The sequence below is a fragment of the Eubalaena glacialis genome, chromosome 13 (genome assembly GCF_028564815.1).
Source record: "Eubalaena glacialis isolate mEubGla1 chromosome 13, mEubGla1.1.hap2.+ XY, whole genome shotgun sequence".
In the NCBI taxonomy this organism is placed as follows: domain Eukaryota; kingdom Metazoa; phylum Chordata; class Mammalia; order Artiodactyla; family Balaenidae; genus Eubalaena; species Eubalaena glacialis.
The window spans coordinates 23,023,523-23,048,989 of NC_083728.1; positions in this window are offsets into that span (position 1 = coordinate 23,023,523).

Genomic DNA, 25,467 nt, shown 5'->3' on the forward strand with positions numbered 1-25,467 from the left:
TGCTGATGAGAATTTAAATGGCACAACCATTTTGGAAAATAGTTTGGCAGTTTCTTACAAAGTTAAATATATACTTACCATATGACCCAGCAATTCCATTCCTAGGTAAAATGAAGCATATGTCCATGCAAAGACTTGCACACCAGTGTTTCATAGCCATTCTATTTGTAATAACTAAACACTGGAAACAGCCCAAAGGTCCATCAACAGATGAGAGGATAAACAATTTTGGTATATCCATATAATGGAATACTACTCAGCAACGAAAAGGAATGAACTATTAATACATTGTACAACTTGGATGAATCTCAAAATAATTATACTGAGTGAAAGAAGCCAGATAAAAGAGGATATACTTTGTGATTCCATTTATATAGCATTCTAGAAAATTTAGACTTATAGTGACATCACATCAATGGTTTCCTGAAGGTAGGAGTAGAATGGTTCAGGCAGGAGGGAGAATTTACAAGGTAACACAAGAGAACTTTGGGGAGTGATCCATATCTTGATTGTGGTGATGATTTCATGCGTGCATACATATGTCCAAAATCATCAAACTATACACTTTAAATATGTACAGTTTATTGTATGTCTGTTACCTCAAAATCAGAAAAGATGCAAACAGTATGTTGAGAACTTTAATAGAAAAGAGAAGAACTACAATGACAACTGGGATATAAAGTAATGACAAGATTTGAGTGAAATTAATCCAGATAGATCTTCTGATCTAAGCCTCAAAGGATGTGATGAATAGGGTTGAGAGAAGGAACCAGTGAGTAGGGACTTTGATTGGTAAATTAATACCTGGTTATGCAAGGCCAGGGTTGTACATCCTGAAATATGGCAGAATGGCCAGGGGTGTGGTTTTTAGGTGCTGTTGTTAGCCAACAGCAGACACAGGCACCAGTACTACTGTTACAGAATTTTAATGTAGCCAGACTTGTCCTTAGTGCCTCTTAATTCTCCTCTGCCAGCTTGGGGCTCCACCCTAATTCTGCATTGAGGTCCTCCACCAAACCCTACCACTATGTTGTTGTTTGGTAAATAGTTAAATGGTGTACTCAGCATTGAAGAGTCACTGTGTTACTTGAGCACTGAGGCAGGAAATGGATGAGAATGATGTTTCAGGAAGACTCTTCAGTGATACGAATAATAAATGCTGAAGGAGTTCAGAGGACAGACAGTTTACGGTGGACTGAACTGATATGAAAATAATCTGTCCAGTTGGCCAAAAGCAGAAGGAGTTTGAGCTCCCTGAAGCAGAGGGATGGAGAGGAAAGGGAACTATAGGAATCAAAAGACACAATTTCTAGTTCTAGTTCTGTCAAGCACAACCTGTGTGATCTTAGACAAATCACTTTGCTTCTCTGAACCTCTAGCTCCAACCAGAAAATGGAGATAGTAATATCTGTACGGCTTTCATTAAGAACTTTGAGACAAATGTCTCATTTTGTTAAGATTGGTTAAGATTCTTCTTGAGGCAAGCAACAAAAATCAACTCTGGCTCACTTGAGTTAGAAACAAAAGGATGCTGGGATATCTCCCTTAAAGTCTAAGGAAGATGTTTAACAGTCAAGCCTCTAAAGGAGTCTGTTCCAGGACACCTCCAGGAATTTCAAAGGCAGGGGCTGCTCTGCCATCACTATGACTGTAACCTCTAGCAACTCCCAGTCTGTGTCTGTCACTCTGTAATTCCAAATTCTGGGAGAGAGTCTCTGATTGGCCCAGACTGGGTCTCTTCTCCACTCCTGCATCAATCAAGTGTGTCTGAGGGCAGCACTGTATAGTGATGACATGACTTCTGGGCGTCCCTCCCTGTGTATTAGAGGCAGTTCCCGGAGAAAGGGTGATTGCTATGATCTGGATTGTCACCTCCCAGGAGGTCCCTGCCACACAAATACTTTACAATCAAAAAATAGCCTCTCAACTTCTGATTCCCCATAGTAGTTAGCATAATTGTGAATATATAATAAACCATTCATACCTAACTGATGAAAAAAAGAAAACAAAAGACATACTGAGTGAAGTAAGTCAGAGAAAGACAAATATCATATATCGCTTATATATGGAATCTAAAAAAAGGGTACAAATGAACTTATTTACAAAACAGAAGTAGAGTCACAGTTGTAAAAAACAAACTTATGGTTACCAGGGGGTGGGGGGCAGGGATAAACTGGGAGATTGGGATTGACATATACACACTACTATATATAAAATAGGTAACTAATAAGGACCTACCGTATAGCACAGGGAACTCTACTCAATACTCTGTAATGACCTATATGGGAAAAGAATCTAAAAAAGAGGGGATATATGTACATGTATAACTGATTCATTTTGCTGTACACCTGAAACTAACACAACATTGTAAATCAACTACACTCCAATAAAAATTAAAAAAAAAAAAAGAAAACGAAAGATTTTTCTGACGGAAGTGGTCAAGTAGATTGAGGTCAGAAAGAATTGCAGGCCTGGTGGTTTAGCTAAGATGTACCGCCTTCATCCACATGTGAGGAGTATGGCTACAGGAATGGAGAATCAGAATCTGTGCAGAGCAGGGAGGAACTATCACTGTGATTGACTGGATGTGGGGAATAAATAAAGGAGTCATAAATCATCTATCTTATGAGCCCTGGGAAAGGGCACCATCAACAACAATTGAAGGCAGAGAATGTGTGTCCTTTGGACTGGGACAGTGATGAGCTCACCTTTTAACACCAAAATGCCAGGTTGTAGCTGTGATCTTAGTGGTGATGCCCTTGAGATGACTAAATGTGGGTGAGTAGAGGCCTGTCAGGCTGAAGGCAGAGTCTTATGCTTTGTCCCTTCCAGATTATAAAACCATAAAAATAAGTAAGCTCCATGAGGAAATAAGGAAGAAGAGCAAGCAGGCCACCTGCAAGATCTGACCAGAGTTGGAAAGTGAGGAGAGAAAGAGAAAACTCAGAAAGGGGCTCAAAAGAAAACCCAGTAATGTTTGCTGAGCACTGCCTCCTGGGCACCATCCTAAGTTCCAAATGAGGTCTTTTTGGTGGCAGGTAAGAGAAATCTACTAGAGGCAGCTGAAACACAAAAGGGGAGATTTGTTCTTAGGATAGCTGAGTATTCCCTAGAATCCTGTGATAGGAAAGCAGCCTGCTCCAGGAAGGGAATGAAACCAGAAAAAAAAATTTCCAAATGCTCATTGAGAACTTTCCATCTCTTGTCTTTGCGCCTTTGCATGCATTTCCATCTCCCTCCCTCTCCCTCCCTCCCTTTCCCTCCTTCTCCCTCCTTCTCCCCTTTCCTCTCTTTCTCCCCTTTCCCTCTCTCCTTTCCTCTCCCTCCCTCCCTCTCTCTCTCTCTCTCTCTCTCTCTCTCTCTATCTCTGTTGCCAAAATTTGTTCTCTCAGTTCCCCTGTCCACAGGGCAGTGCTCCCAAATTTTAAGTTGTCTCCTTTTAATAGACCAGCCAAACTGAGATTGAGGCTCCTTGTCTCAGTTCCAGATTCCTGAGAGAATCTAGTTGACCTTGGTGTGTACTCCTAGACAGATGAGTTGTGGTTAGTGGGACCGAATGACTTAGCAGAAATGTGGCTGTGAGATGCCCATTCCTGATGGCCGAGGGCAGTTTCCAGAGAGGCTGGGTAGACAATCCAGTAAGGCGGCCACTACAACCATTTACATTTGCTCTTCACATCAACTCCTGAGATGTAGCTCATCTCCTCCATACAGATAAGGAAACTCAGGCACAGAGAAGTTAAATACTACACACAGGGTCACACAGAGTGAGAGGCAGAGCCAGTGCTCAAACCCAGGTGTATCCAGCTCCAAAGCCTCTGTTTTTCCTATCACTCTGCAGGTTTATTCAGCAGTGCAAAGCTGCTTTCCCTCTGCCAGTTTGGAATTTGGAACGTTGTTCCTTTTCTAGGACAACTAACTTAGAATAATATTAGGCACTAGAGAAGAAATGGCTGGTGTAGTAGAAAGAGGAGTTAGGATTCCTAAACTGGAAATAATCACTAGTAATGAAAATAATGACTAACAGACACTATCACGGTTACTGTGGGCCACTGGGTATTATGAATTAGCTCATTTAGTTCTCACAACCAACCCATGAAGGTAAGTAGTACTGTTATCTCGTTTTACAGATAAGGAAACTGAGGTACAAGGAGGTTACATAACTTGTATCAGCTCAAACAGCTAGTAAGAGGCAGAGCCAGGCCCCAGGGACTAAACTAGCCCGGCCACGGTCCTGCTGCCAGTCCTGTGAAGCCCAGGAGCAGGGCCTGCCGAAGGACCTGCCATTGTTCTTGCAGGCCGTCCACGTCTCCCGTCATCTGGCGTAATGGCTTGGCCCATTTCCGACTCTCTAAAGTTCTTTCCCTCTCATTGCAGACGCTGGTGGAGGAGGAGCCCCTGCATTGTCTCTTCAGCCCTGTGCGCTAGGAGGTCTTTGTCACCATCACTGACTTCAGGTGATGCCCATATGCCCCCTACACGTGCGTCCTGGTTCCTCGTTCAGGGTCAATACCAGAGCCAACAGATGTGTTTCATATTTTTAACTTCTGAAAACTATTTAGATAAGGAAGGGGAAGCCAAATCCACGTTTTTATGTAAGAACTTGGATTTCATTTGTTCTACCATCTATATCTCAAAGACCCACTGGAACCTCTGTGGAGTTCAGTTTTGTCCAGAGTATATTCAGTGGAAAGTTATTCGCATATATGCATCCTAACAGTAGAGTCCCATGGCCTGAGAAATTTGGAAGGGCTGCCTGCTGTTTACCTCTCTTAGAGATTAGTACTGCACATTAACTGACTAAAGGTCCCAAGAAGTCCTGTAGTTAAAAGGTTTTGAAACTTGGGTCAGCCCACCCAAACTAACAAGCATTCAGCAGAACACACTTTGGAAAATCATGGTTGACTGTACCAGACTGTAGCAGCTTCCCTCTGTGCTTGAATTGGAGGAAAGCCTGAAAGATGTCACTCTGGTGACGTCTTGTAGATGCGGAGGGAAAGGGGACAAGGATGGAGGCTCTGAGCCTGAAACTCTTCCTCTAACCTTTTGCAAGATTGGTTTAGACAGAATGACAAACGTGCCATTTATCTCCTCCATCAGGATGATACACCAGTCAGTCTCTCCTTCCCTTTTGGGTTACTTGGATTCCTGCTTATCAACTTCAAATCAAACTCTTCCAGCTTGCTATTCCCAAAATGTCTTTTCTTAGTTACCAAGATGTCTATTTGCTGTTTGGCTCTGAAGAGCAAGCTGAACTGTTCAGTCTTGTCACCAAAAGTGTAATTGCTCTGCCCTCTGTAAAGACTCTTACCCAGCTGCAGGAAATCATGCCAGGTGGATCCTACAACTCTGAGGTAGCTCACACCTTGCTTTAGTAACTTGCCATCCACAGGGTCAGCTGATGCTGACCTTTTGAAAGTGCATTTGATTTTTTGGAACTAGCCAAAAAACCATTTAAGCCAAGTCTGGTGAATAAAGTAAGTGGTTAAATTAAATAGCTTTTTTATTCCACTTTATTTTATTCTTCTTTCTTCTTCCCTTCATTCCTTCTTTTCCTGCTTTTGGCTTTAAAATAAGGTAGGAAGGACTTATAATAAGGTGGTTCAGTGGCTAAGACTCCATGCTCCCAACGCAGGGGGCCCGGGTTCGATCCATGGTCAGGGAACTAGATCCCACATGCCACAACTAAGAGTTCGCATGCCACACCTAAAGATCCCGCATGCCGCAACTAAAAGATCCCGCATGCCGCAACTAAGACCCAGTGCAGCCAAATAAATAAATAAGTATTTAAAATAAGGTGGGAGTGTTCATATGCTTAGCAGATGTTTAGGGTTATCAGGTATTGATACCAAGCATCATGACAGGCAGCAGAAATACTACACATTCTCATCAGGGAGCTTACCTCCTAGTGCAGAGATACAAACTACTAATAAATAAATATAATATTAAGTGGTAATAAGTGCTATGAAAAAATAAAACAGGGAAAGAGGAGGATACATAGTACTGTGTTTGGGAGGCACAGGGGCTTTTTTTTTTACATAAGGTGGCCAGAGAAAGCCTTCCTGATGAGATGACAGTTGCAGAGAGAGGGCGTGAATATCTCTGGAAGAGAAGCTTTTAGGCAGAGAGAAGAGGAAAGAAGTGCAAAGGCCTGGATTTCCTTCTGCAGCTGGTAAACTGGAAGGTGAAGCAACTGCCCAAGGAGACTTTGTTCCCCTAGGTTTCAAGGTGTCAGAAAGACTCACAAGTCAAACTTTAAAAGTATTTTGATGACCCATAAGTAATTTCTCAAATGTAGTTAGAGTCAGTTAACTGTGTTCCCAGTAAGGCTGAGGTATCCATTTGAAATGAAGATTTATTGTTTCACCTCAGGTCACACACTGCCTGTTAGTACTGTACTCAAAAGTCCTTCACCTTTGAGTAAGGTCTAAGATAACAAGGAGAGCCTTACAAGTATACAGGGTTGGGGAACTTCACGGCGGGGGGCGGTCCTCACTAACCCTGTGCCTTTGCAGTGTCTCTACAGGCAGACGTTTCAGGCATTCTCTGAGATGGCTCCAGAGTTTGGTGATAAAAGACCCACATTTGAAAAATCTTGACATCATTTTTAAGATAAACAGGATATCAGGAGAGAATAGGAAACTATTCCTATTAACTGGTGAAAGTGGAAGAAGAAAATATGGAAGGATTAAGTTTTAGGAGACAGCATAATAGTTGAGTATCAGCTGTCTGTTTTGAGTCAGACTTGGGTTCAAATTCTGACTCCCTGCCATTCATCGGCTATACATTTGCAAGGAATTTAATCTCTCAGTCTTTTCACCTTTAAATGGAGATAACAACTACTATGAGTGTTGAATAAATGGCCTTCAATAAATGGTTTAAGTGGTTGCTATAATTATTCTTAATTATTATTGCTTATTATTATAGAAGGGTTTCAATCAGTGACCAGGAGAACAGAGTCAGCCTCGTATGAGTGAGTAAATAGGCAGCTGCCCACCATGCGAGATTCAAAGGTCATTAATAACCACCTGCCCCGACCTGTACCCATTCCAGTAGCTGCCATTCCACCAATAGGGTTTTATTCATTGGAGTGCATTCACTGCAGTTCAAGCATCTTGCTCACTTTGCCCTTTTTAAGATGCAAATATTCCAGAAAGGGATAACCCTTTAAACTATTATTAATAATTTGTGCCTTTATACAGATGGACATTTGTCTTTGCCACACCGACCTTAACGTTATTTCTCATTCCTCTTCTATTTATATATCAACACTCCAGCCAGATTGGGTTTCTCTCCTTTATCTGGCTGTGCCTTGTACTTTCCTGTCTTGGCAGCTTAATGCAAGCTGTTTCTTCTACCTGAAATGCCACCCTCTTTATGAAGCTCCCGCTCATGAATATTATTTTCTCCATGAATCCTTCCCTGTTTCAGGCAGATGCAATTTCCCATCCTCAGAGTTCCTTTATAGCACATCATTAATTTTCTTTCTTTCCAAAGTAGATTTCAGAAGGCTAAAAACATACAGAAGAATAGAATAAATAATTGAAGAAAGGTGGATGAAGGGAAAATAAGTCTAGACAATAAGCCCCTGTAGAAGCCTGATCACCTGATGCCCTAGATCTTTGTGCCTTGTTTGTCACCCCACTACTTTCATTTGCAACCAAAACTGGTTTATCATTTAGGAAGATATTTTCAGACATAGTAGTGACATGTGGGACTTCTCCCTCCACACTTTCTTCCAAAAGAATATAGGTGTTATCCCAGATCTTCCTGATAAACCATTCAGGCTCCCTTTATTTCTCACAGCACATGGACCCCTGGTTACAGTCAGTCAAAGACCATGAGCGGGAACAGGCCACAGCCAGCATGGCTGAAGTTCTGAAGTGTTTATCCAGAAATCTCAGCCTGAAGGTAAGCAGCCCTTTAGTTGAAGATGAAGGATCCAGAGCCATCCTTTTACTGCCTATTTCCCCTCCTGTTTATGATTCCCCAAACTGGTGATTTCTTGGTGCTTACATAATAGCTCTTAGCATTATTCACATATCTGCTCCTCTCCCATAACTGAACAGCTTGAGGCCAGCTACTGTGTTTATTAATCTTGCGTCCTCATGGGGATGCACAAGAGCTGGTACATAACAATAGAGTATACGTTTTCAAATGAATGAGTAAATAAGTGTAACCTGGAAATATCTGAGGGCCTTCAGTGGCCTAGTCTCTGTGCATTGCTTTTTTTTTTTTTTTTTAATGTATCTATTTTATTTATTTATTTTTGGCTGTGTGGGGTCCTCGTTGCTGCACACAGGCTTTCTCTAGTTGCGGCGAGCGGGGGCTACTCTTCGTTGAGGTGTGCAGGCTTCTCACTGCAGTGGCTTCTCTTGTTGCGGAGCATGGGCTCTAGGCGCGTGGGCTTCAGTAGTTGTGGCATGTGGGCTCACTAGTTGTGGCTCGCGGGCTTAGTTGCTCCCCGGCATGTGGGATCTTCCCGGACCAGGGCTTGAACCCTGCCCCCTGCATTGGCAGGTGGATTCTTAACCACTGCGCCACCAGGGAAGCCCTCTGTGCATTGTTATATTTGAAGTAGTAAAGTCCAGCAGGCAAATATAAGTGTGTGAATCAATTTAAATATCTCCCAGCATCAGATCAGCTCAGTGCTTTGTGACCACCTGGAGGGGTGGGATAGGGAGGGTGGGAGGGAGCCGCAAGAGGGAGGAGATATGCAGATATATGTATACGTATAGCTGATTCACTTTGTTATAAAGCAGAAACTAACACACCATTGTAAAGCAATTATACTCCAATAAAGATGTTAAAATAAATAAATAAATATCTCCCAGCATCTCAAAGAGAATGGTTCTATTGTACCTCTCTTTAAATCCCTTCATTTCCCTCTTTCACTCTCTCACTTCTCACTTGTTCTGAATCTTCTCCCATAACTCCTAAAAAGAATTCCCCAAAACTAGGATCCTCCCTCCTGATCTGTTCCTGTTTTCATCCGCAAATCTCTTTCTTCTTTCCCCAGTAGATCTTCTAGGCACTGGAGCCTCTTCTGTTCTCTATCCATCATTTCTCCAATCTGCATAATAAGGCCCAGGAATTGGAAGAGAAGTTGGGGGGTAGGAATACTAGGTCTTTATGCCAGAATTCCTTAGAGAATTTGCCCTTGATATAAATATTCTAACAGTCATGTTTAAAAGGACAGCATTCCACTAACTTTCTTATTTCTCCCATTGAAAGCATATCCAAACTTTCCACCTCCTTATTGAAGCTCAGTCCCTCAAACTATGCTACTTGCCTTTTTCTCTGTTTAGTCAATGATAGCAAGTGACTTGTGGCTATCAATGACTACCGTATTCTGTCCTCACTGACTACCCTATTGTTATCAACAATGCCTCCTTCTTCCTCAACCTCTAATTTTGGCTGCAGGTTAAAGACAAGAGTTTCAAAAGACTCATTCCTATACATAATCTCTCTCTAGGCCCTGCAGATCTTCCTTAACATTTTCTTCCTGGGGAGAATTGCTAATGAAAGGGTGCTTAACTTAGGTGCCATTGGGGTCTGTGACATCTAGAAAGTTGTATGCAGAATTTTGTGTGGTACAGTCCAAGAAAGGGCCATAGTTTTTCTTAAATCAACTTTATTGAGTTATAATTTATATATTAAAATTTATATACAATGAAATCCACCTAATGTAAGTGTATAGTTTTGACAAATGTATATTCTCTGGGTCACCTACTCTTTTTATATTCTCAAATAAACCTAAAAAGATAAAGAATTGAGAAAGAGAACATTAAAGAACTACTTAGTGGTCAGACTAAGAACATAATTCTCCAATAACCTTTTCTGTCTTAATAAGGTTTGAGATTTTTTAATATTATGAATATAAATAGGCTCATTATAGAAAATTAAAAATTTTAAAACTAGAAGGAAGAGAAACTATCTTGTCATCTGGAGATAGCCCCTGTTAACATTTTTATTTATTCCTTCTGAGTACTTTCTTCTGCATGAATGTGTTGGGATGGGGTCTTCCACTCAGTTCCTTCCAATTTTTTCTCTACATGTAGCCATAAGAGTTATCTTCTTAAAACCCATGTCACTCTTTTGATCCAATGATTTCCATCTGTTCTTAGAATACAAGGTCTTGTGTGATCTAGCTCTTCCTGCCTCTCTACACCCCTGACTTATTCCAGCACAGAATCTGCCACTCAGTAGATGTTCAATTTAATATTTATTGAATAAATGTAAGTCACTTGTGTCCTTTGTCTGCTCAAAACCCTCCAATGGCTTCCCATCTCACACAGAATAAAATCCAAAATCCTTACAACGTTATGTAAGTTGCTAAGCCATCTGGCCTCATCCTCATCGGCCTCCTATTTCTTTCACTCTCGATTACTTTACTCCAGCCAACCAAGCCTTCTTGTTCCTCAGAAGCACCAGACACACTCCCTTCTCTTTGCACTTGCTGTTCTCTCTGCCTGGAATGCTTTTCTCCCAGATGTCTATCTATGTGGCTCAATCCCTCCTTTCAACATTAGGGAGGTCTTCCCTGACATTCTAAAATAGCAATTTCTGGGGACTTCCCTGGTGGTCCAGTGGGTAAGACTCTGCACTCCCGGTGCAGGGGGCCCGGGGTTCAATCCCTGGTTGGGGAACTAGATCCCGCATGCACGCTGCAACTAAGAGTCTGCGTGCCACAACTAAGAGGTCCACTTGCCGCAACTAAAGATCCCGCATGCCGCAACTAAGACCTGGCGCAGCCAAAATAAGTAAATCAATATTTTTTTAAAAATAAAAATAAAAAATAAAATAGCAGTTCCTATCCTCGTCCCCTGCATTTTTCTGCATCATAACGTTTATCACCATTTGATGCATAATGAATTTTACTTCTTAATATTTTTATTTTATGTTCCTCCAACTAGAATGTCACCTTCATGAACAGAGATGTTAGCTTTTGTTCACTGCTTGTATCCCCAGTGCCAGTCGAAGTGCCTTATTCATAAGTGCCATAGTCATAACCAGTACCTGGCTCATAATTGACACTCAGTGTTTGTTGATTGACTGAATGAATGAAAGTATTATCAGAGAATGAAAGATGTTACACAGCTTTGTGTATGTGTTGCTGTGTTTACTGTAAATAGGTTGTAGAAGCTGTTGTTCACAATATCTCAATATATTTTTCTGAAAAGCCACAGAAGAAATTTCTTTCTGCTTCAGTCCTAGGAACAGTTGCGCCTCCTCTGCATGGCTATTTGCTTCTTACTTTATGGGCAATGCGAATCATATGTGTGTACCTCTGCATGAGCCCTGAGGAAGTTCAGAGCCTAGCTCTGTGGCCTAGCTCCAGCAAATAATGATTATGCATTCTGCACGCTAACAAAATCCTTAACTTTGTTTATCTTCTCTGCCTTCATTTTTTTATTTGTCCCACTTTCTTCACTATTTTAAATTTTTTTTAATTAATTAACTTATTTATTTTTGGCTGCGTTGGGTCTTTGTTGCTGCGCACGGGCTTTCTCTAGTTGTGGCGAGAGGGGTCTACTCTTCTCTGTGGTGCACAGGCTTCTCATTGCGGTGGCTTCTCTTGTTGCGGAGCACAGGCTCTAGGCATGTGGGCTTCAGTAGTTGTGGCGCACAGGCTCAGTAGTTGTGGCTCACGGGCTCTAGAGCACAGGCTCAGTAGTTGTGGCGCACGGGCTTAGTTGCTCTGCGGCATGTGGGATCTTCCTGGACCAGGGCTCGAACCCATGTGCCTTGCATTGGCAGGTGGATTCTTAACCATTGTGCCACCAGGGAAGCCCTATTTTAAATTATATTTCTTTTTCTGGTGGGTTTTTGCCAGCTGCCTTAGTTTTTTTTCCATAATAGGGTAAAATATCAATAAATAAAATTTTAAAATATTGTTAAATGGTATATCTTAACTTTGCATCTAACTTTTTCACTTAGCAAACTAGCACATTTTCCTAACTTATCATAAATTCTTGGGATACTTGACTCCTAATGGTTGTATTCATAGTTCTTGTTACTATTGGCAATTATTTTGAATATGTGGTCTTTAAAAACAGTGCTAGTATGAACATCTTTATATACAAAGCTTTTTCATTTTTCAGGTTGCTTACTTAAGCTGAATTTGTCCTATTTAATACCATCTGCTGGATATATTGTATCTACACATGTTAACTGTTAACCTGGGAGATCCAAGGGTTGGTCGTGACCCTTGCACTGCTCTTGAGTAGGGGGTGCAAGTGGAATTACTTCTCAACAACTTAAATCTAAGGCACCAAATGCACCTGTATTCTAATGGCATTTTCCTTTTGCTTCCTAACTAGCTTCCACTGCGATTCCAAAGACTTGGACACCTAGTGGCTCTGATGTTCCTACTGTGTGGGGACCCAGTGAAAGAGGTGGCCGAGGAGGCTGCAGGGGGCACGCACTACCTGCTGCATATTATCCTGAGATTGCTGAAGGCAGCGAGGCCCTGAGTTAATTCTCCAGCACAACATGAGCACCAGCCCTCCTCGTGCACTCACTTCCCACATTCTAGAAAGACTTTTACAGTAGTACATAAAGAGAAAGGTACATACTCCATAGGCAAAGATAGAGCAACACTGACTTAATAATTAGAAGCATAACACTGGATCAGACCCAGCAGTGTCAGCCACCTGCACGGCCATGGAGTTGGAGTAGTAAACACGTGGCCCTGTGGACAAGCTGGAATGATTAGTTTGGTCGGAAGTAGAAGTTCTTGCCATCATTTGGGCCTGAATTTATTAGTTTATCCCATAAATGTTTACTGAGTACTTACTCACATCTAATAGTAACCAGAAAATAAGTGGTCCGGTCCTTACGTAACACATAGTCTAGTGTGGGAGTCAGACAATCAAAGTAGCAACAGATAACTCTTCTTATAAACAAAGATGGCTGCTATGAAGGGAAATTACAGAGTCCATGAGTAAGAGTCAAATCTAGTTGTGGGGTTTAGAAAAGGCTTCTCTGAAGATAACTTAAAAAATAAGGAACATTTAGCCAAGTGAAGTGATAAGAAGAGCATATTAGGCAGAAGGAACAGCATGAACAAGGGCGCTCAGCAGGTATGAGCTTGGGGAGTTTGAAAAACAGAGCGAGGGCCACTGTGGTCCAGGAGTGAATCACTGACCCCCCGCAAATGGAAGAGACTTCAGAAGATATCTAACCCAACATCCCCCCCGTGTTTGAGTCTTAGTCTACTCTATCCCCACCAAGGAGTTGCCCTGCCTGGGCTCGCTCATACCAAGGATAAGAAAGCTCTGTTCTTCCCAAAGCAGCAGTATCATCTCTGGGCAGCTCTGAGTATGAGCTTTGTCTACCAAGACATATAGCCATGGAAATACGACTGGTTGTTCATTCAACAAATATTTATGAAGCACTTCTTGTTCGAGGGATGCATTGGTGAGCAAGACAGGCAAGGTCCCTTCCCCCAAAGAGCTTATAGTTGGAGAGATGGTATCCTTAACCAAGGGCTCAAATACTTCCTATAGATAAATTTCCAGTGAACATGAGTCACAGGAAAACATGAGGAAAACAAGGCACTGTGAGGGAGTCTGGGCAGACGCAGTAACCAGCAAAACTAGACACATGGAGAGTTCTGATAGCAGAATTATCAGACAGTACAAAATCGTGTAATTTTTTATGGGGACCTAAGCTTCATAGGGAGACTGCTCAAAAGTCATCACCAATGGGGAAATGAATGGTTTAGCTTGCCTTGTTTATTATACTCCCAAATCACTCAGAAGTTCTGCTCTTACAAAAAACTCTTTTCTTTTTCTTTCAGCTCTTTTTATATATTGCTGTACCACAGAGGAGAAACATGTCAGATAAACACATACTTCTTCCCCCAGGCATCTTTATTCAAGTGAAAAAGACAAGAGTGAGACTGGGGATTCACTTCAACCTGGAGGTCAACCAGACTTGCAAAATCAAGAAGAAAGAAATAAGCCAGAAAGTATTAATATTTTGTAATTTTTTCTCAGATATCACTCATGACAAGAAAAATCACCAAAGCTTGAAAAGAGCAATGAAAAAATGTCGAGAACTCCTAGAACTCTACAGTATTAAACGGTTCTACAGTTGTCCTTTCAAAATTGCCCAGGTAATCAGAATGGCTAAAATTATAAAGACAGACAGCTTGAAATGTTGGAGAGGATGGGAAACAACCAGAAGTCTCATACATTTGTTCATGGGAAAGTGAAATGGTAAAACCACGCTGGGAAGAGTTCCGTTAATTTCTTATAAAACTAAACATACACGATTGCCCAGAGAATTTGCTCTCTGAATATTTCATAGTTTGGAGATGAGGCACCATGGCTGTGACTCTTACACACCTTGCCCTGTGAGTTTAGTGGTTTATGTCAGACTGTCAGTGAGGCCAGTATCACTGTTTGGATATCTCTTCAGACAAGCTCTGCTCTCATTGATTGCTGTCCTAACCCTAGCCAGCCTCTTGCAAATGTAAACCCTTGTCACAAAAAGGAACTTAAAGAGGGTGTAGTTGATCCGACAAGCCTTACACTTTTTAATTAATTAAGGTATTTATTCAATATTCCACAAATATTAAGCATCTACTAGGGACCAGGCACTATGTTAGGTGATACAGAAAAAAACTTACAGATCTTACTCATGTAGGGTCAAAGGTTTCAGGTAATTTAAATTGTCTTTACATCAGTTTCCTTAACTGTATGATGAGGATCTGTAAAAACTGGGATAATTCAATTGTTATAAGAGTTAAATGAGATACAGTATAGAAAATGCTTTGCTTAGTGCCTGTCAGTGCCCAGTAGATTATACATATTATAATTATGTGAAAGACTTTATACACTGCCAAGTACAGTGAAAAGCAGAATGACACATTCTTTTAATATATTATCTCCAGACAAAGTATTTTAGCTAGGCGTGGGTCCCTGTCAGCCATATAGCATTAGGGCCTTTCCTTAATTCCTATTCCTATAAAAGTGTCACATGTCACTCTTTCTGAGGATCTCAGTAGTCAAGCTTTTTTTTTTTTTTTGGCCTCACCGCTCACCTTGCGGGATCTTAGTTCCCCAACCAGGGATTGAACCTGTGCCCCCTGCAGAGGAAGCACAGAGTCCTAACCACTGCCAGGGAAGTCCCTCAAGCTTCTTTCTAAAAGTCAGAGCTGTAAAAGACCATGCATAGTCCCTAGCCTGGGACATTTGGGTTGCTTTGTGTTTTTCACTTTTGTAAACAGTATAGAAGTAAATAGCCCTGTACATGTTTGTATGCTTCTCTGATTGTTGACTTAGAATCTATTCCTTGTTCAGGACTCTTTCTGTCATACCGTGTGTCTTGAAAGTTCATTTTCCCTAAATCATCTCAGGTCTTCGAAGTTTTTCTCAATTCAAATGAGTTCTGCCAGTTTGTAACGACTACATTGGATGGCCTGAAAAACCTGAAACATCACTGCACCCAGCAGTCAGCGGGGGAATTGCTGATAACATTGGTGAAGATTGCGGAGTCCTGGTTTGAGAAGGTAAACAGCTCAGTGACCATTTCCTGGGTTTAAAATGCTGGCACGAACTCTCCCCTCCTGCAGATGCTGAGGTCTCTCCTGCTGCTCCTATTCAGCTGAGAACAACTACTGAAGGGGACCAGGGTCAAAGCCTTAGTATGTTTCGTCAATGTTGAACAATCATTCATTCACCAAGCATATAATTAACAACCACTGTGTATGCAACTAGGGAGGGCAATTTTTAAAAATCTAAGGTGTGGTCCATTATTTCCAAAAGAATATAGTTTTTCTGGGAGGAAACACATATGAGAATGGTAACTCCAATTTAGATCCTCTTTCAGGTGAGAGGTATATAATCTTTAAAAAATCAAGCCATCAGTGATCCTAGAAGGAAGCCAACTTTGTAAACTTAAAATCAGGAGAATTTATTTAAATGTATCTAAAATTGATATATGAAGAAATAACAATATGGTTATATCATCTAAAAATATGGAAGGACATACTGGAAGAGGTAAATGGATGAAAGTAGTTGTCTCTGGAGAGTGGACCTGGGGAATAGGCAGGAGAGAGCCTTGAAATACCACTGGACTTTTTAAATTGTGTGCATGTTGCACTTTGATAAAAATAAAAAGTAATTTTAAAATGATGAAAACCCATTTTTTAACCTATTAAAATAGCAAAGATGCAAAAAGATGAGTACTGTGGTGAAATGGGCACTTGTATCATTTGGGTGCTTTCAGCTGTAAAAAAAAAAAAATCAATTGTGAGAAGCTTAAACAAGGGGTTTATCATCTCATACATTAAGAAGTCTGGAAGTAGAGTATATTTTCTAGGATTGGTTCAGCAACTCAACAATGTTATCAGAGAGCCAAGGGGTTTTCCATCATTCCAACTTTACCTGTTCATATAGTCATAAGATAGTCACCACAATTTCAAACTTTATGAGCAGATAAGACAAGACTACCCAGCAAAGAAGAGAGAGGTTGCCTTCCTTTAATCAGAGAGAAAAATCTTTCCCAGAAGCCCTGGTAGATTTTTCCCTCATGTTTTATTGGCCAAAATTGCATCACCTGCCCATACTCAAACCGGTTTCTGGCAGCTGGTGGTAATGTTGGCCATTTTATATGAGGCTGCTAAGGACCGCCTCTCTGAGAAGGTGACATTTCCACAGAGACCTGAAGCCACGAGTCTATGAGCAGGAAGAGCAGTCCAAGCAGAGAAATGGACCAAAGCCCTGTGGCTCCTGTTTACTTTACCTGAACATGATAAACATCTCCAGGAGGAAGGCGGTTATGACTCCTCTGCCATTCTCAGAGTCAGAGTGGAAAAAACCCAGCTTCCTTCCAACACTTTCATTAGTTTGTCTTGTTATAAAATGAATACAGGGACTTCCCTGGTGGTCCAGTGGTTAAGACTTCAGGCTCCCAATGCAGGGGGCCCGGGTTGGATCCCTGGTCAGGGAACTAGATCCCGTGTGCCGCAACTAAAGATCCCACATGCCACAACGAAGATCCCACGTGCCGCAACTAAGACCCAGAGCAGCCAAATAAATAAATAAATATTAAGAAAAAAACAATACATAATCTTTAAGGAAAAAGTAGAAAAAATATATAAGCCAAAAAATAAATATCCCATCACTCAAAGACACATTAATATCTTTGTATATATGTATGTATATATGTATGTTCTTCCAAATCCTTTTATATGCATATACATTCATACAGGTATATTTTAAGTAGTTTTGATAATAATACACTTTTTAAAAATAATAAACTCTGTTTTAAAAGTCGCCCCGAGGACCTTTTAAAAATAACCACAGTATCCTCAGTAACTATCAGTGTCCTACAGCATTAAGGTCTTAGTGATTTCTTTTCTTTCTTCAGGTACCAGAAATTATGGGAGTTACCTGTGCCCCGCTATCCATAATCAGCCAGCCTAGAGTCCACCAGCAAATCATAAATACTGTATGTTTATCTCCAGGCCCAAGTATACAGATATAGTGATCAGCCACCTTCTGTGTCACCCAGTACCATATGACAAGTAACAGAATCTGATACAGCCTCTGGCTTAAATTGGGGTGTGTGATACAGCTCTGAATATTATTGTGGAACGTGGTTGCCCTCAAAAATCTAATGATGTTCTTATAAGATACAGACAGATGCCTTCAATATAAATCAGAATATAATGCATAAAATAAGGAAACAATCAAGAAAATCCAGAATGAAGAACATTTTACAAGATAGTTGGACTGAACTCTTCAAAAACGTTAATGTCATGAGAGAAAAAATTGTGCTGAGGGCACCGTTCTAGGTAAAAAGACACTAAAGAGACATAACCAAATACAATACATGACTTTGATTGGATCCTGGAAGAAAAACAACAGCTGTAAAAGAAAATTTTGAGGAGATTTAAATATAGACTCTATACTAGATTACTAAATTAATATAATTTTCTTAGGTGTGAAATGGTAATATAGATATATAGAAAAGTGTCCTTATTCTTAGGAGATAGATAATTTAAGAGATAGAGATTTAGAGGTGAATGTCATGATATCTACAAAACACTTGAGAAAGATTTAGCCAAAAAATAACTGTATACATAAAAAAGAAAGTATAAATATATACATAAATAGGAACAGAATCATAGAGAGAAACAAACGAGAAGCTTCTTTTAGATTAGTGGTTTTGAATTGGAGCCACCTTGGAAGTTCCAGGAAATGCCTTATGGGGAAGGCAGTGAGGCATCAAGCCCTTCTATTTATCTGCTTTATATAGTACTGTGATTCTGGGTAATTATCATATTGAAGGAAAGATTTCTCAGCTTTTTTTTTTTTTTTAAGTATAGTTGATTTACAACATTGTGTTAGTTTCAGGTATACAGTAAAGTGATTCAGTTTATACATACACACACACACACACATATTCATTTTCAGATTCTTTTCCATGAATAGAGTTCCCTGTGCTATATAGTCAGTCCTTGTTATTTATCTATTTTATATATAGTAGTGTGTATCTGTTAATCCCAAACTCCTAATTTATCCCTGCCCTCTCACTTTCCCCTTTGGTAACCATAAGTTTGTTTTCAGTGTCTGTGAGTCTCTTTCTATTTTGTAAATAAGTTCATTTGTATCTTTTTTTTAGATTCAATATATAAGTGATATCATATAATATTTGTCTTTCTCTGTCTGACTGACTTCACATAGTATGATAATTTCTAGGTCCACCCATGTTGCTGAAAATGGCAATATTTCATTCTTTTTTTTTTTTAATTTATTTATTTTTGGCTGCATTGGTTCTTCGTTGCTGCACGCAGGCTTTCTCTAGTGGCAGCAAGCGGGGGCTACTCTTCGTTGCGGTGCGCGGGCTTCTCATTGCGGTGGCTTCCCTTGTTGCAGAGCACAGGCTCCAGGTGCATGGGCTTCAGTAGTTGTGGCTCGCAGGCTCAGTAGTTGTGGCTCGTGGGCTCAGTAGTTGTGGCTCACGGGCTCTAGAGCACAGGCTCAGTAGTTGTGGCACACTGACTTAGTAGCTCCGTGACATGTGGGATCTTCCCGGACCAGGGCTTGAACCCGTGTCCCCTGCATTGGCAGGCGGATTCTTAACCACTGCACCACCAGGGAAACCCTCATTCTTTTTTATGGCTGAGTAATATTCCATTGTATATAAATACCACATCTTCTTTATTCATTCATCTGTTGATAGACACTTAGGTTGCTTCCATGTCTTGGCTATTGTAAATAGTGCTGCTATGAACATTGGGGTGCATGTACCTTTCCAAATTAGAGTTTTTGTCTTCCAGATATATGCTCAGGAGTGGGATCACTGGATCATATGGTAACTCTATTTTTAGTTTTTAAGGTACCTCCATATGGTTTCCCATAGTGACTGCACCAGTTTACATTCCTACCAACAGTGAAGGAAGGTTCCATGTTCTCCACACCCTCTCCAGCATTTATTATTTGTAGACTTTTTGATGATGGCTATTCTGACGAGTAGGTGTGAGGTGATACCTCATTATAGTTTTGATTTGCATTTCTCTAATAATTAGAAATGTTGAGCATCTGTTGACGTGCCTGTTGGCCATCTGTATGTCTTCTTTGGATAAATGTCTATTTAGGTCTTCTGCGCATCTTTTGATTGGGTTGTTTGATTTTTGGTACTGAGCTGTATGAGCTATTTGTATATTTTGGAAATTAAGCCCTTGTTGGGTGCATCGTTTGCAAACGTTTTCTCCCAGTCTGTAGGTTGTCTTTTTGTTTTGTTTATGGTTTCCTTTGATGTGCTACAGCTTTTAAGTTTGATTAGGTCCCATTTGTTTATTTTTGCTTTTATATACTTTTGCCTTGGGATACTGCTGTCAGGGAATATTGCTATGATTTATGTCAAAGAATGTTTTACCTATGTTCTCTTCTAGGAGTTTTATGGTGTCCTATCATATTTAAGTTTTAAGCCATTTTGAGTTTATTTTTTTGTATGGTATGAGGGAGTGGTCTAAATTTATTGATTTACATGCAGCTGTCCAGCTTTCCCAACACCACTTGCTAAAGATTCTCAGCTTTAAACTGTTTGAAACTTGTTTCAATGAATGGTTCTCATATAACGTCTTGGTGTAGCGCTGATGTTTTCTGTAAGCTGAACTTAGACATTTTAACCACTAAATCAAATAAAGGAGGACTTTTACCCATCCAGGGGAAAAATGAGTTAGTATAGATTTTTTAAAAAATGTTCTTACTTTTGTGTATTTCTCTGATACATTGTTTTTACATCTTGACTACTTACCTCAGCTTACCTACACTAGAGTCTTATGTAAAATATATGATTTGGTACAAAATATTAAATATATCCAGTTGTTTTAAATGTAATTTTAGCATTATTTTATTTTTTGGGTTTGTTCTAGCTCTTGGAGAACTTTGAAAACTACTGCTTTAGATCATATGAGAACTGTGGAATCTGTTAGAAATGGAAAGGACTTAGGAAACTTCATTCTGATTATATTTTTGGTTATTTACCTGAAGACGTTAGTTGATTTACATGCAGATTGGGTGATTGCTCTTAGGAGTCTGTTCAGATCATCTACTATGTACATGTAGGTGGAGAAATGATGGACAGGACATGGACCCTGCCCTTAAGCAGCACAGAGTCTGGTAGCAGACATAGACAAATAACAGGATTCCAAAGCAAAATAAGAGACTTCTGTGGAAGCCCCTATGAGGGGACGGGACTCAGTTTGATGAAGGATTGGGGAAGGATTTCTGAAAGACAGGCTATTCCAAGCTGAGTTACTAGTGTAAATTGGCCAAGTAGACAGTGGGATGGGGGAGTGTAAAAGGCATTCTAGACAGAAGGAATAGCAAAAATAAATGCAAGGAAGGTATGAAACAGCTTGGTGAATGTTCATTCTCAAAGGGATGATGGTCAAACAATAACCATGTCACATCACAGAATCAGTATCACTGGAGGTGAGACCTGTTCCATATTTTTTTACAAACTCTCCAGTTGATATTTTTCACACTAAAATTTGTGAACCACTGGCTTATAGGCCAATGTGTGTGTTTTCCTAATTCCTAGCACACTTACAAATTTGCAGCAGTCCAAAAGCATTTTTGAAACACTTCTTTCACAACGAATAGCTTCTCAAAGTACTTCATCTACTCTTCAGGAATTCAGAGAAAAAAACAAGGGTAGGTAGATATAAGAATTTCCTAATTTTATCCCAGGAGTGACTGTTCATATTCTACAATCTATTTCCCCAGCTGTGAGCCTTTACAGCATCCCACGTTGCCTTTCTGTCCTTCCCTTTAGGAGTCCTTTAGGATCATCTACTTTGTTTTATTCACAGAGTGGAAATACCAGAGTAGGGAGTGAAATGTTGGAATAGCCTTTAAGCCTCTCAATTTTTGTAGTGATTCTGATGCAGGTAATTGGAAGACCAAACTAAAGTAAAAAACACTGACTCTCGCATGCAGAGACATCTAGGTAGATTCCAAAAATAAGACAATTGATTAAAAGCATGAGTAACTCCCAGTCTTCCCCCTGTAATGCTCCTCCACAATGTTTACATAACTCTCAGGCCCTACATTTAGGTCAATGATAGAAGAGAAGTTATTACATGCTACCTTTCTTTAAGAAGAGATCTCTTCTAAGGAGGATCAAAGCTTTATTTCAGGGCTTGACCTTAGCCAAAATTTGAGGACCATAGAGTAGATTGAATAAATACGTCTTTGAATGTCTTCTCTGAGCCTGGCATGGTGCTAGCCCCTAAGAGATCCATAGGAGAAAAGCTGGACATAATCCCTGCCTTCAGAGGGAAGAGATAGACACACACGGAGAACCGACAGTAGCACATGTAAGATTGAGGCAACCTCTATAAAGAAGAAATTTTTAAAGTGTTAGGGGAACTCTCATGAGTGACATGGTAAAGAAGCAGCAAAGACTTCACAGAAGACATAACATTGGAGCTCGACCTTGAAGGATTTTGATGGGCAGAGAAGAGTTTTGGAAAGGGCCTTCCAGTTTAAAGAAATGACATAAGCAAAGATATAGGGTTTTCAAAGTTTCCATTGTTTCCATTGTTCGTTTGGTAAAGGTGAATAGTCTGGGGTAGCTAGAACACAGAGTATGTGATAGGGAAGTTGTGAGACTGAAAAGGTAAGTTAGGACCAGTTTGCGAATTGTCTTGAAGTCCATGCTGAGGCCATGGGAACTTGCATTTATGAAACCTTGGGAGTTACTGTTATGACATCAGATAGTAAGTCTTGATACCCTGAAGAACCAAGCATCAGAGAGGAAAACCTCTTATAGAGTAGATTCCAGACAGATTCTAGGAAGCTTGTGGTCATGGTTGGCCTAGGATAAGCCATTCTCCTGAACCCTCTTACTCTGGGATTTCTAGGCATCTGGCTGAGTTGTGGAGAACTCTGGAGGTGGAGCTGCCCAGCACAACCTGGATTCTCTGGAGGCTCGTGAGGAAGCTGCAGAAACGCCCTAATGTGCCCCCACAGGAGAAGATGGCCTATGTGGCTGTCGCTGTAAGCCACTGGGCCCTGCCCCTCCAGCGTTAGCCCACCATGGCCCCTCCTGGGTGACTGACCCAGCACCCTATCTCAAGAGTGTTCCTTTTGCTTCCTCTGGAAGTTTGCTTCTGTCATCCATTTATAAATCTACCAGTGTCTCCACCAAGGGATTGATGTGGAGGGGGCTGGGATGAGTGAAGGAGTCAGTATGGTTTAATATGTTTTAATATGTTTTAAACACTCCTTTCCTCATCCTTTAAAAAGTGTATATCATCATAGTTAAGAGAATGCAAACTTGTAAAAAAAATTTCAAATAATATAGAAGAATATAAAATAGAAACCAAAGGTCCTCCTTGAGCAAAGTTTGGCAAACTTCTCCTGTAAAGGACCAGATGGTAAATATTTTAGGTTTTTCAGGTCACCTGTAGTCTCCACCACGTATTCTTTGGATATATTTTTAAATAATCCTTTAAAAATCTAAAAACTATTCTTAGCTCATGGCTATACCATCTCCCTAAAAATGAACTTTCTAAAAGTGTTTATAATATATAAACTTGTTTTGTGTGCACTTGGCATACTTTTTCCCTCCATATTTTTCCTTTTAAATAAACTTTTTTAGAGCAGTTTTAGGCTTATGGCAGGATTGAGCAGAAAGCACAGAGAGTGCTTGTACATCCCCTGCCCCGCTACAGGCACAGCCTTCCCCATACCCACGTTTATTTATCTTATTGGAGTAGAGCAGATTTACAGTGTTGTGTTAATTTCTACTGTACAGCAAGGTGACTCAGTTATACTTGTATATGCATTCTTTCTCATATTCTTTTCCATTATGGTTTATCACAGGATACTGAATATAGTTCCCTGTGCTATACAGTAGGACCTTGTTGTTTATCCATTCTATATATAATAGTTTGTATGTGCTAATCCCAAACTCCCAATCCACCCCTTCCCCATCCCCTTCACGACTACTTTTTACTTTATTTTCTTCCCTACCAGTTTATGGTTCAGCTTTCTCTGGCCTAAGTTATTATCATACTTTTTTTTTTAGCTTTCAAAATTACTTTGTCTCTAATCTGCTATTGTCTCCTCTCTTATTCTCTCTGTTCTTGTGGGTTTATGCCTTTTTAAAAATCCCTGTAATGTCTTTTTAGTGCAGTTTTAGGAGTTAGGGCAGATAAAGCTATATATTTAATCACATTAGTCTATAAAATTGTATACGTGTATTAATAAGATCATAGTACATATAGTTTGATGACCTGCTGTTTTTCATTTAACGATATATGAACTACTTTCCATATCAATATATAGGGCTCTCAGTTATCCTTTTCGTGGCTGCATAGTAATTTGTTTAGTTTTAATTACCTTTTAAAAAATAGGTAATACATGATACAGAACTATTTATTTCATTATTAAGTTTCTTATTAGTGAACATTTTGACAATTTTCAAACTTTTGCCATTAAAACAGTGCTGTAGCAAATGTAATCATGCATGCATAAATTTTGTTATACATACCCAATTATTTTCTTAGGCTAAAGTCCATTGAAGGGGAATTTCTGGGCCAAAGGGTGGGCTTATTTAAACTTTTGATAATGTTCCCAAATGGCCCTCTGGAACACTGCCCTTCTACCGTTGTGAGTGAGCATGCCCGTATACCCTCACCACACTGAGCATTGTTGTCTAGCCGATAGGTGAAAAAGGAACATGTTTTAATTATAATTTCATCATTGGTGAAGTTGAACATTTATATATGTTTTTCAGTTGGTCATTTATGTTTCTTTTTCTTCATGTCCTATATACCACTGCTTCTCAATTTTCGTATACACACAAACCACAGTCATCTGAGGATCTAATTGAAATACACAGTCTGATGCGGAAGGTTTGGGGTGGGGCTTGCGATTCTCCATTTCTACCAGCTCCAGGCGATGTCAGTGCTACTGGTATGTGGCCCACACTTTGAGTAGCAAGCTTTTTCATTTTTTCTTCCTGATATGTAAGGGCATTTTATATATTAAGAACATCACATTGATGCAAATTATTTGTCGTCCAGCTTTGTTTATGAAAAATTTTGCCCTGGCTTTAAATTTGTATGTGGTCAAATATGTTAATAGTTTCCTTATAGTGTACTTCTGGATTTCAGGATGCCCCTCACTCTGGCAACTTTTAGTGACAACTTCACTCCTATTCCTTTTCCCCCTCACTTTCATGTCCCTGCATTGATTACTGCTACCGTTCTGCCTGTGGGATAGTAGAACCAGAAAGCATGTTCTGGCACAAGCAGAAGTAAAACAAAAGTAAGGATTAGGGCTAGCGGGTGTTCAATTCTGCTGTGTGCCTTTTCTCCCACAGACAACAGATGCCCTTTATGAGGTGTTTGTGGGAAACAGTCTCCGAGCAGCTACGTTCCGACTCTTTCCTCAGCTTCTCATGACACTGCTCATCAAGATTCACCACAGCATTCGCCTCACCATGTCTGATGTCGCCATCCCAAGTGGCCTGTACACAGAACAGGAAGTGTCTTCAGAGGTCACCCCTCGTGGTACTGCCCATTGCGATTTCACATTCACTCGATTCTTACTAAGCACTGGGCACTGTGGTGGCTGCAAAGATAGCCAAGATGTGGCCCCAGCTGTGGGAGAGCTCCCATCTGCTACCTTCATGAGACATCAAGATGAAATGCCCGGGAATCATTCTGGGCTCTCATTGGTTGTCTTTGGTCTTACTGGTACCAAGGCAAATTTGGCTAGCTGGGTCCAGATGCCTTGCAAAATAATGTGTGATAGTATGCCAGCCCTTTCTTGATAAATCAGGTAGAGACAGAGACAAGCAAAACAGCCTTAAACCTACCTCCAAGACCATACTGATCCACAGTTGAACATTTTCTCATTTCTGCTTCATTGCATGGAGAGGTATTTTTAGTTCCCCATTAGGGTTTCAGTAGAAATTTCTCAGTGTTGC